At 36.1% G+C, this 13,621-nt stretch overlaps 1 non-coding gene across 1 annotated transcript; it reads right to left on the bottom strand.

Moving 5' to 3' along the window:
• Positions 1 to 13,210: 13,210 nt before the first annotated feature.
• LOC139850913 (small nucleolar RNA R71) lies at positions 13,211 to 13,317 on the bottom strand. The gene has a single exon (XR_011760288.1). It is a non-coding gene; the product is annotated as a small nucleolar RNA R71 (small nucleolar RNA).
• Between the last annotated feature and the right edge of the window lie 304 nt (positions 13,318 to 13,621).

The raw sequence follows: 13,621 nt of genomic DNA, 5'->3' as shown, positions 1-13,621 counted from the left end.
CTAAAATAAGGACAAGATTCAGAGTCCATGTTTGTATGATATTGTGTAAAAACTGCATTCAAGAAATTGATTTCGATGTAACATATTTGTAATGTAAATCATTATGTAATGGTCGTGTGTAAACAGGATATTTTAGATTATCATTATTTGATAATCTACGTAAAGCTTTTTAAACCTTTATTTATGAAATAAAGGTTATGGTTTGTTTTAAAGATGAATGCAGTCTTTGAAAAACGTCTCATATAGAGGTCAAAACCTCGCAACGAAATCAATTAATATGGAACGTTTTTAATCAATAAGAACGGGACATTTCAGTTGGTATCAGAGCGTTGGTCTTAGAGAACCAGAAAATTTGCATTAGTGTGTCTTATCGAGTTTGTTAGGATGCATTAGTGAGTCTGGACTTCGACTGTGTTTTCTTTAAAAATGATTGCTTAACATTTTTGTTGGAAACTATATATTATTAACATGTATATATTATGTGATATAATAATCTCTTAACATGTTTGATATTGTGTGATAGATGTCTACCTCTAGCACAAATCCCATTGACTCACCTAATAATAACGAAGAGTCGAATATATATTGGACTGATTCACAAGTTCCCGAAGAGGAACCAGAAGAAGAATCAGAACTGGAAGAGGAGGAACCGGAGGAGGAAATAGAACCGGTGGGGAAAATAATAAAACGGTTAAGTAAAAGAAAATCTTCAACCAACCGACCAAGGTTAATTATGGTCAATGGTGTTTCCGCCAAGGAAGCAAAATATTGGGAGGATTACCAATTCTCCGATGAATCGGATTCCGACGAGAATTCCGATGATGTTATAGAAATTACCCCAACTGAATTTAAAAAGGCAAAAGAAAATAATAAGGGAAAGGGCATAAAAATAGAGAAATCTAAATTCAACCCCGATGAACTTTATATGTATCGTCAACACCCGTATTTCTTAAGTTGTAACAATAACCCGGGAACCTCTAAACCACTAGGTTTTTCTAAACCAATGTGGAAAACGATGGCTCGTATTAGGGGAACATCATATATCCCTAGAAACTTGTCAAAACGAACCAAAATCGAAGAAGAAGAAACGAGCGAGTCGGAATAAGATAGTTGTATTCGTGTGGTGTAATATATGTAATATATTGTGCTTATGCTTTATGATATATGTAAAAATTGCTTGTATTAATAAGTATTTTTTTTATGAATCTAACTTTTGTCTATTTTACAGTATAAAAACACAAAATGGATAGACAACCCAATATTTTAAGAGACCTACCCGGAGACATGATTGATGAAATCTTGTCTGGAGTCAGTCAGAATTCTTCGGCACAACTATTTACGACGAAATCAGTTTGTAAGACATTCGAAGAACGTTCCAAGAATGCCTTGGTTTATAAGAGACTTTCGTTTGAAAGATGGGGGATATCACATTGGGAAACCCATAAGTTACGATGTGTTTACTTTGACGCATATATTGCTGGGAACCCAAGTGCTATTTTACGCAACGGGTTAAGAAATTATTTTGACTCAATATATCTGAATATAGGACTTCGTGATTTAGAAAAAGCAACTAACATGCAACATAAAGAAGCATGTTATGCTTACGGGTTAGTAATGTTCGCTTCTCACCAAAGTGAGAACAAGAACATCGGGCTACAACTATTAAACAAAACGTTCCCACAAGTGACGGAGTCGGTAATTGGGGTAAGAAATGAGGTTTTTAGGTTATTACGAGACTGTTGGTCATTACGTAACCCTCGTCCCTTTGACGACGTTACAACACACTGTCTTATCAATGGCCATAACGGTTATGTTCCACAAGACCAAGGATTGGAAGTAGTCCTAGTAAAACCAGAATGCATGACTTGTTTCTGGACGTATGAATTACGTGTCTTTATTGCCTTTGCTGAACGACTTGTGTACTAGCTAGAATTATCTTCACAACTATCTTGTATCAAAGTTATTTTGTGCTATATTTCATGCTTTATGTAAAATAAGCGGTATTGTAAGTTTGTAAAATATTGTATAAAAGTTTGAACGCGAAATATTATTATAATCAGTTTTTCATATAGAATTGTAGTAGTTGAATTGTATATTAGCTACTAAGTATGAACTTAACGGGTAGGTACTACCCGAATTTAAACTTATAAAACGCTAATATGAAGAAAATGCTTTTATAAATGAGTTCATATTATGCTACGAAATACTATTAACTACTCTTAATATTCTGTATGATTAACTTGTTCCATTTGACTATTTTGAAGGAAATTGCACCGACTACTCGACACACCGTGAATATGAATGAAGAGGAATTCCATACTTTTCTAGCTTCAAACATAGCCGCAGTACAGGCTGCGCTACATACCAACAATAACCTTGGATCTAGCAGTACAGGAAATCGTGTAGGATGCACCTACAAAGAATTCACTGCCTGCAAACCTTTGGAATTTGATGGAACCGAAGGACCGATCGAATTGAAACGGTGGACCGAGAAGGTCAAATCGGTGTTTGCTATAAGTAAGTGTACTGAAGAGGACAAAGTGAAGTACGCTACGCATACCTTCACAGGTTCTGCGTTAACATGGTGGAATACCTATCTAGAGCAAGTGGGACAAAATGATGCGTACGCACTCCCGTGGTCAGCATTCAAGCACTTGATGAACGAGAAGTACCGTCCCAGAACCGAGGTCAATAAGCTAAAGACAGAACTTAGAGGGTTACGAACCCAAGGATTTGATATTACCACGTACGAAAGACGATTCACAGAATTGTGCCTATTGTGTCAGGGAGCGTTCGAAGATGAGGAAGAGAAGATCGACGCGTTTGTGAAAGGATTACCGTAAAGAATCCAAGAAGATATAAGTTCACACGAGCCTGCCTCCATACAACAGGCATGTAGAATGGCTCACAAACTAGTGAACCAGATTGAAGAAAGAATTAAAGAACAGACTGCTGAAGAGGCCAATGTGAAGCAAGTCAAAAGGAAGTGGGAGGAAAACGGTGATAAGAATCACCAATACAACAACAACAGCAATTACAACAATAATAGCAACAATTATCCCAACAATCGCAACATCAATCGCAACTACAACAAATGGCCCAACAACAACAACAACAACAACAATAACAACAACTACAACAATCATCCCAACAACAATAACAACTGCAACAACAACAACAATCAGAAGCAGCTATGCCAAAGGTGTGAAAAGTATCACTCAGGGTTCTGCACCAAATTTAGCAACAAGTGTAAAAGAAATGGTCAAAGCGCGGTGAAGTGTGAGGTCTACGGACCAGGGGTTAACAGAACGAAAGGAACAAATGGTGTCGGAACGAGTAATGGCGGAGCAAGTAGCGTCGGAGCAAGTTATGCCAATGTAGTTTGTTATAAATGTGGAAAACCGGGCCATATTATTAGAAATTGCCCGAACCAGGAGAACACGAATGGACAAGGCCGCGAAAGAGTTTTCAATATTAATGCAGTAGAGGTACAGGAAGACCCGGAGCTTGTTACGGGTACGTTTCTTATTGACAATAAATCTGCTTACGTTTTATTTGATTCGGGTGCGGATAGAAGCTATATGAGTAGAGATTTTTGTGCTAAATTAAGTTGTCCATTGACGCCGTTGGATAGTAAATTTTTACTCGAATTAGCAAACGGTAAATTAATTTCAGCAGATAATATATGCCGAAATCGAGAAATTAAACTGGGTAGAGAAATATTTAAGATTGATTTGATACCAGTAGAGTTAGGGAGTTTTGATGTAATAGTTGGCATGGACTGGCTGAAGAAGGTGAAAGCAGAGATCGTATGTTATAAAAATGCAATTCGCATTGTACGAGAAGAAGGAGAACCCTTAATGGTGTACGGAGAAAAGGGCAACATGAAGCTACATCTTATTAGTAATTTGAAGGCACAAAAACTAATAAGAAAAGGTTGCTATGCTGTTCTAGCACACGTCGAGAAAGTACAAACTGAAGAAAAGAGCATCAATGATGTTCCCGTCGCAAAAGAATTTCCCGATGTATTTCCGAATGAATTACCGGGACTACCTCCACATCGATCTGTTGAATTTCAAATAGATCTTGTACCAGGAGCTGCACCAATATGTCGTTCTCCTTATAGACTCGCACCCAGCGAGATGAAAGAACTGCAAAGCCAACTGCAAGAACTATTAGAACGTGATTTCATTCGACCAAGCACATCACCATGGGGAGCTCCTATTTTGTTTGTCAAGAAGAAGGATGGTACATTTAGGTTGTGTATTAACTACAGAGAGTTGAACAAACTTACCATCAAAAACTATTATCCACTGCCGAGAATTGACGACTTATTTGATCAACTACAAGGCTCGTCGGTTTATTCGAAGATCGATTTACGTTCTGGATATCATCAAATGCGAGTAAAGGAGGATGATATTCCAAAAACAGCTTTTAGGACGCGTTATGGTCATTACGAGTTTATGGTTATGCCGTTTGGATTGACTAACGCACCAGCTGTGTTCATGGACCTTATGAACCGAGTGTGTGGGCCATATCTTGACAAGTTTGTCATTGTTTTCATCCATGACATACTTATTTACTCAAAGAATGATCAAGAGCACGAAGAACATTTGAGAAAAGTGCTAGAAGTATTGAGGAAAGAAAAACTGTACGCTAAGTTTTCAAAGTGTGCATTTTGGTTGGAAGAAGTTCAATTCCTCGGTCACATAGTGAACAAAGAAGGTATCCAGGTGGACCCAGCAAAGATCGAAACCGTTGAAAAGTGGGAAACCCCAAAAACTCCGAAGCATATACGTCAATTTTTAGGACTAGCTGGTTACTACAGAAGGTTCATCAAAGACTTTTCCAGAATAGCAAAGCCCTTGACTACATTAACGCATAAAGGGAAGAAATTTGAATGGAAGGATGAACAAGAGAAAGCGTTTCAGTTATTGAAGAAAAAGCTAACTATGGCACCTATATTGTCATTGCCTGAAGGGAATAATGATTTGGTGATTTATTGTGACGCATCAAAGCAAGGTCTCGGTTGTGTATTAATGCAACGAACGAAGGTGATTGCTTATGCGTCTAGACAATTGAAGATTCACGAACAAAATTATACGACGCATGATTTGGAATTAGGCGCGGTTGTTTTTGCATTAAAGACTTGGAGGCACTACTTATATGGGGTCAAAAGTATTATATATACCGACCACAAAAGTCTTCAACACATATTTAATCAGAAACAACTGAATATGAGGCAGCGTAGGTGGATTGAATTGTTGAATGATTATGACTTTAAGATTCGTTACCACCCGGGGAAGGCAAATGTGGTAGCCGACGCCTTGAGCAGGAAGGACAGAGAACCCATTCGAGTAAAATCTATGAATATAATGATTCATAATAACCTTACTACTCAAATAAAGGAGGCGCAACAAGGAGTTTTAAAAGAGGGAAATTTAAAGGATGAAATACCCAAAGGATAGGAGAAGCATCTTAATATTCGGGAAGACGGAAAATTTGGAGATATGAGAGAAATGGTACTTAGAGAAGCTCATAAAACCAGATACTCAATACATCCTGGAACGGGGAAGATGTACAAGGATCTCAAGAAACATTTTTGGTGTCCGGGTATGAAAGCCGATGTTGCTAAATACGTAGGAGAATGTTTGACGTGTTCTAAGGTCAAAGCTGAACATCAGAAACCATCAGGTCTACAACAACAACCTGAAATCCCGGAATGGAAATGGGAAAACATTACCATGGATTTCATTACTAAATTGCCAAGGACTGCAAGTGGTTATGATACTATTTGGGTAATAGTTGATCGTCTCACCAAGTCAGCACACTTCCTGCCAATAAGAGAAGATGACAAGATGGAGAAGTTAGCATGACTGTATTTGAAGGAAGTCGTCTCCAGACATGGAATACCAATCTCTATTATCTCTGATAGGGATGGCAGATTTATTTCAAGATTCTGGCAGACATTACAGCAAGCATTGGGAACTCGTCTATACATGAGTACTGCCTATCATCCACAAACTGATGGGCAGAGTGAAAGGATGATACAAACGCTTGAAGACATGCTACGAGCTTGTGTTATTGATTTCGGAAACAGTTGGGATCGACATCTACCGTTAGCAGAATTTTCCTACAACAACAGCTACCATTCAAGCATTGAGATGGCGCCGTTTGAAGCACTTTATGGTAGAAAGTGCAGGTCTCCGATTTGTTGGGGTGAAGTCGGGGATAGACAGATTACGGGTTCGGAGATAATACAAGAAACTACCGAGAAAATCATCCAAATTCAACAAAGATTGAAAACCGCCCAGAGTCGACAAAAGAGCTACGCGGACAGTAAAAGAAAAGATATAGAGTTTGAAATTGGAGAAATGGTCATGCTTAAGGTTTCACCTTGGAAAGGCGTTGTTCGATTTGGCAAACGGGGGAAACTAAATCCAAGATACATTGGACCATTCAAGATTATAGATCGTGTCGGACCAGTAGCTTACCAACTTGAGCTACCTCAACAACTCACGGCTGTACATAACACTTTCCACGTCTCAAATTTGAAGAAATGTTTTGCTAAAGAAGATCTCACTATTCCGTTGGACGAAATCCAAATCAATGAAAAACTTCAATTCATTGAAGAACCCGTCGAAATAATGGATCGTGAGGTTAAGAGACTTAAACAAAACAAGATACCGATTGTTAAGGTTCGATGGAATGCTCGTAGAGGACCCGAGTTCACCTGGGAGCGTGAAGATCAGATGAAGAAGAAATACCCGCATTTATTTCCAGAAGATACGTCAACACCTCCAACTGCTTAAAATTTCGGGACGAAATTTATTTAACGGGTAGGTACTGTAGTGACCCGAACTTTTCCATGTTTATATATATATTAAATGAAATTGTAATTTACATGATTAAGTGTTTCTAACATGTTAAGCAATCAAACTTGTTAAGACTTGATTAATTGAAATAGGTTTCATATAGACAATTGACCACCCAAGTTGACCGGTGATTCACGAACGTTAAAACTTGTAAAAACTATACAATGACATATATATGGTTATCTATATAGTTAACATGATTTTATTATAAGTATGTATCTCATTAGGTATTTTAACAATGAGTTATATACATAAAAATGAGACTATTAATTTAAGAAACTCGAAAACGATATATATAACGATTATCGTTATAACAACGTCTTACTAGGTACATATGAATCATATTAAGATATTGATACACTTTGTATATTATGTTAAATGATAAGTAAATATATTATTAAGTGTATTAACAATGAAATACATATGTAAAAATAAGACTACTAACTTAATGATTTCGAAACGAGACATATATGTAACGATTATCGTTGTAACGACATTTAACTGCATATATATCATACTAAGATATATTATATATCATAATATCATGATAATATAACAATTTAACATCTCATTTGTTATAATAAATAATGGTTTAACAACATTCAACAACATCGTTAACCTAAAGGTTTCAAAACAACATTTACATGTAACGACTAACGATGACTTAACGACTCAGTTAAAATGTATATACATGTAGTGTTTTAATATGTATTCATACACTTTTGAAAGACTTCAAGACACTTATCAAAATACTTCTACTTAACAAAAATGCTTACAATTACATCCTCGTTCAGTTTCATCAACAATTCTACTCGTATGCACCCGTATTCGTACTCGTACAATACACAGCTTTTAGATGTATGTACTATTGGTATATACACTGCAATGATCAGCTCTTAGCAGCCCATGTGAGTCACCTAACAAATGTAGCAACCATCATTTGGCAACTAGCATAAAATATCTCATAAAATTACAAAAATATGAGTAATCATTCATGACTTATTTACATGAAAACAAAATTACATATCCTTTATATCTAATCCATACACCAACGACCAAAAACACCTACAAACACTTTAATTCTTCAATTTTCTTCATCTAATTGATCTCTCTCAAGTTCTATCTTCAAGTTCTAAGTGTTCTTCATAAATTCCAAAAGTTCTAGTTTCATAAAAGCAAGAATACTTCCAAGATTGCAAGTTTACTTCCAAGTTTTCTAAATCCATTCTAAGTAATCATCCAAATCAAGAAACCTTTGTAACTTATAGTAGGTTATCTTTCTAATACAAGGTAATAATCATATTCAAACTTTAATTCAATTTCTATAACTATAACAATCTTATTTCTAGTGGAAATCTTACTTGAAATTGTTTTCGTGTCATGATTCTGCTTCAAGAACATTCAAGCCATCCAAGGATCCTTTGAAGCTAGATCTATTTTTCTCATTTCCATTAGGTCTATCCAAGGAACTTGAGGTAGTAATGATGTTCATAACATCATTCTATTCATACATATAAAGCTATCTTATTCGAAAGTTTAAACTTGTAATCACTAGAACATAGTTTAGTTAATTCTAAACTTGTTCGCAAATAAAAGTTAATCCTTCTAACTTGACTTTTAAAATCAACTAAACACATGTTCTATATCTGTATGATATGCTAACTTAATGATTTAAAACCTGGAAACACGAAAAACACCGTAAAACCGGATTTACGCCGTCGTAGTAACACCGCGTGCTGTTTTGGGTTAGTTAATTAAAAACTATGATAAACTTTGATTTAAAAGTTGTTATTATGAGAAAATGATTTTTATTATGAACATGAAACTATATCCAAAAATCATGGTTAAACTCAAAGTGGAAGTATGTTTTCTAAAATGGTCATCTAGACGTCGTTCTTTCGACTGAAATGACTACCTTTACAAAAATGACTTGTAACTTATTTTTACGACTATAAACCTATACTTTTTTTGTTTAGATTCATAAAATAGAGTTCAATATAAAACCATAGCAATTTAATTTACTCAAAACAGATTTAAAATGAAGAAGTTATGGGTAAAACTAGATTGGATAATGTTTCTCATTTTAGCTACGTGAAAATTGGTAACAAATCTAGAGGAATATTCATTTAAGTCCATAAATTAAGTTGAGATTCAAGGGACCAATGAGAGCGCGACACGTGTCGCGAAAATCACATGTGATTGAAAAAAAAATTCAAAAATTTTTTTTTGAAAAAAAAATTTTTAAATTTTTTTCGAAATTTAAAAAAAAAAAATTTTAATTTTTTTTTTTTTTTACAATCACATGTGATTTACCTGCACAATCACATGTGATTGAATTGTACAATCACATGTGATTGGATTTGTCATGCATAATCACATGTGATTGGGTTTACAATCACATGTGATTGACATGCATAATCACATATGATTTTTTTTTTAAAAAAATTTCGAAAAAAATAATTTCGGAAAAAAAATTTGAAAAAAAAAAATTTTTCGAATTTTTTTTTCCAATCACATGTGATTTTCGCGCCACATGTCGCGTTCTCATTGGTCCCTTTGTTTTCAAGCAAATTTATGGATGCAAGTGATTACAACTCAACAAATCTATTCCAACCATAACTTAATCAACTTGTATTGTATATTATGTAATCTTGAGATACCATAGACACGTATACAATGTTTTGACCTATCATGTCGACACATCTATATATATTTCGGAACAACCATAGACACTCTATATGTGAATGTTGGAGTTAGCTATACAGGGTTGAGGTTGATTCCAAAAATATATATAGTTTGAGTTGTGATCAATACTGAGATACATATACACTGTGTCGTGGATTGATTCAAGATAATATTTATCGATTTATTTCTGTACATCTAACTGTGGACAACTAGTTTTAGGTTACTAACGAGGATAGCTGACTTAATAAACTTAAAATATCAAAATGTATTAAAAGTATTGTAAATATATTTTGAACATACTTTGATATATATGTATATATTGTTATAGGTTCGTGAATCAACCAGTGGTCAAGTCTTACTTCCCGACGAAGTAAAAATCTGTGAAAGTGAGTTATAGTCCCACTTTTAAAATCTAATATTTTTGGAATGAGAATACATGCAGGTTTTATAAATGATTTACAAAATAGACACAAGTACGTGAAACTACATTCTATTGTTGAATTATCGAAATCGAATATGCCCCTTTTTATTAAGTCTGGTAATCTAAGAATTAGGGAACAGACACCCTAATTGACGCGAATCCTAAAGATAGATCTATTGGGCCTAACAAACCCCATCCAAAGTACCAGATGCTTTAGTACTTCAAAATTTATATCATATCCGAAGGGTGTCCCAGAATGATGGGGATATTCTTATATATGCATCTTGTTAATGTCGGTTACCAGGTGTTCACCATATGAATGATTTTTATCTCTATGTTTGGGATGTGTATTGAAATATGAAATCTTGTGGTCTATTGTTACGATTTGATATATATAGGTTAAACCTATAACTCACTAACATTTTTGTTGATGTTTAAAGAATGTTTATTCTCAGGTGAATACTAAGAGCTTCCGCTGTTGCATACTAAAAGAAGGACAAGATTTAGAGTCCATGTTTGTATGATATTGTGTAAAAACTGCATTCGAGAAACTGATTTTGATGTAACATATTTGTATTGTAAACCATTATGTAATGGTCGTGTGTAAACAGGATATTTTAGATTATCATTATTTGATAATATACGTAAAGGTTTTAAACCTTTATTCATGAAATAAAGGTTATGGTTTGTTTTAAAAATGAATGCAGTCTTTGAAAAATGTCTCATATAGAGGTCAAAACCTCACAACGAAATCAATTAATATGGAACGTTTTTAATCAATAAGAACGGGACATTTCAGTATTAAGGCCTAAAAACAACAAAGATTCGAACTTTATCGGCAAAATACCCACTTTGTTAGTTAGAATTGAAGAACATGTAATTACAAAGGAGGTGCAAAAAGAATCAAGAGAATCGGAGCTAAACGAAGATTCTAGAGCGAAAACGGTGAAAGACAAAAAATCAAGTTACGATCCAGTGAATCAAGGCTGACCAGCATCAAAAACGGCCTGCCATAAGGCCTGGCAGTATGGAAATGGCCTGCCAAATATGGCTCACCAAGCGACCTGCCATACTGGCTGCCAGGCAAACGGCCTGCCAAATACGGGCCACCAAACGGGCTGCCAAACGGCCAGCCAGCCATATTTTGGCAAATTCCTAGTCTATTTAAAGGTGCTTTGTCATTCATTCCAACACACACTTCAATTCACTTCTTTCTCTCTCTTGTACAATATTAGTTATACTCTCAAGGCCTTCGACTCCGTGCGGGAAACCTAGTACCAGGAGAAGAACGCTGAAGATTGTATTAAGAGCGGTCTGGAGTCTTGAAGTTGTCACTTTTGTATTCGGAACTCGTTTAATCTACTGGTACTTCTATCCTTTATCTTATACAATGTTTTATGATATTGTTGCTATGATTAGCGAGTCGTTATCTTTAGTGTATGCTATGATGTAAGCAGTTATAATGCCGAAATAATATTATGGTCTGTGTATGCTGTTGAAATGCTTTCCGATTATGCTTTAAACTCAATCGCTTTTCCAACTAATAGAACGTAGTTATAGGCTCTATTATTGGGAAGTCGCGAACCCCGATTCAGAGTACACTATCTGTGTTACCCCTTGGTAAGAGAAGTCTATCAGATACATGGAAGTCAGCTTGACTTGGCCATGGCGTTCTTTATGGTTGAACTCTTTTTAAGGGCCTAACTATCTTTTACCAATCATTAACAAAAGCATTGAAACACATCAGGTCTCTCGGATATGGTAAACCATGTATTCTATTATGCTTAAGAAATTTAGACCATTTTGGAATGTTAATACGTCACCCAACCGAGTCGCTCAATTGGATGAGCCGTCTGAACGTGTATGCCTGTAGTCAGACTGCACGGGCGTCGGGGGTAAGGGACGTTGCTGTCTATTCAGAATCTTAAATTCTAACGCAGTACCCAGTGACATGTCTTATGATAGGGGCGTTTAGGACCAGTGTAATGAATACAAGGCCTCTGCCTATTCATGAGCCAGCATTCCATAATCTCGACAGAATAACTGATGAAGTCATAGCATGCATTCACTTTAACCTTATCTGAATTACGAATTTTATCGCATTTACTTTATCTGTCGTATAAATTAGAAAATCCCAAAATAAATATTCACTACTCCCTAACTATCTTAGGCTTAAATATAGGTTCAATTCTACTGGTATCTCAAAAATACGACTCTAGGTCATAGTTCCCTTACTTATAAGGAGTAGTAAGATTTAGGCCCCGCTAACTATAAATTTAAAACAGTACCTTCCTCCCACGAGTGGCTGATCCTGGCGAACCGCGGCCTAACGACACCGCGCGAATAAAAACCGTCCGTTTCGGCCATATCACGGGAGAATACTAAGTTTTTGGCGCCACTGCCGGGGAACTGGTATCAGGCAATACTGCTCTCTATCAAACTTATTCATAAGCATTTAGTGGTGTCTAAGAAAGACAATTATACACGGACTTGGTTATTGGATTTTCCGAACAGTCACCAATTATATTGGGACCAAAAGGATCATGCCTCTCTGTAGTTGGCCTGGCCACTTGGTTTGTTGAATAGTTCGTGAGCAGCTCTGTTACTAAAATACCAGGGAATCAGTACCCTAGATTAAATTAGATTAGATTACCTTAGAATTAGATTATCCTAGAATTAGATTAGATTAGTTTAGCTTGTTATAATTTAGCTTATTTGCGAAAAATTTAAAACTAAAAGGCATACCTAGTGCATGACCCAAACCCGATCTAGACCAGGGCCGTTGTTATTCGTACCTGATCCAGACACAATAATCTCTAAAGCACACAAGGAAGCACGAATCAGAAATCAAATGGCGTTATGCGTTACTTTAGCAGAAAACACCAAACCCTCGATTGAAGGTCGAGGAGGACCAATCAGATTTCCAGAGATTCAAGGACACTCGTTCGAATTAAAACATCACATCATCCAGCTCATTCAAAATAGCTATCAGTTTCATGGATTACCGAATGATGATCCTAATTCTCACCTTGATAAATTCATATCTCTTTCGAACTGCTACAAACAGCCAGGGATAGGACAAGATATAGTCCGGCTATACTTGTTCCCGTATTCTCTCACTCATCATGCTCAAACTTGGTTCGAAGGACTGGAAAAAGATTCCATCACGTCATGGACGGAGATGGCTACTAAATTCCTAACCAAATATTTCCCTCCTTCTAAACAAACCAAACTGAAGAATGACATCATTAACTTCAAACAAAGTTATGATGAATCTCTTTACACTGCATGGGAGCGATTCAAAACCCTACTGAAGAAATGCCCTAATCACCAGCTAGAACGGTCAGCCCAAATCTGTACTTTCTACAATGGTCTTACGGTAAATCATAGGACGACAATCGATGCAGCAGTTCAAGGGAATCTGATGAACCAAACCGCAGATGAAGCATGGGAATTGCTCGAGAACATGACAATGCATCATCATGACTGGAACAGTGGTGAAACAACTTCATCATCTGCCCCACTCTCTGCACTTAACAATCAAACGGAGGCCATCAAATCCCTCACGGATAAGATGGAATCTCTTGCTAAACAACTCAGAGAACTGAAGATGCAGCCGCAGCAGGTTAACTAAGCTCAG

This window comes from Rutidosis leptorrhynchoides, chromosome 5 (assembly GCF_046630445.1).
Source record: "Rutidosis leptorrhynchoides isolate AG116_Rl617_1_P2 chromosome 5, CSIRO_AGI_Rlap_v1, whole genome shotgun sequence".
NCBI classification, from domain to species: Eukaryota; Viridiplantae; Streptophyta; class Magnoliopsida; order Asterales; family Asteraceae; genus Rutidosis; species Rutidosis leptorrhynchoides.
The sequence above is the reverse complement of the archived record's forward strand: the minus strand, read 5'-3'. Positions and strand labels throughout refer to the sequence as shown.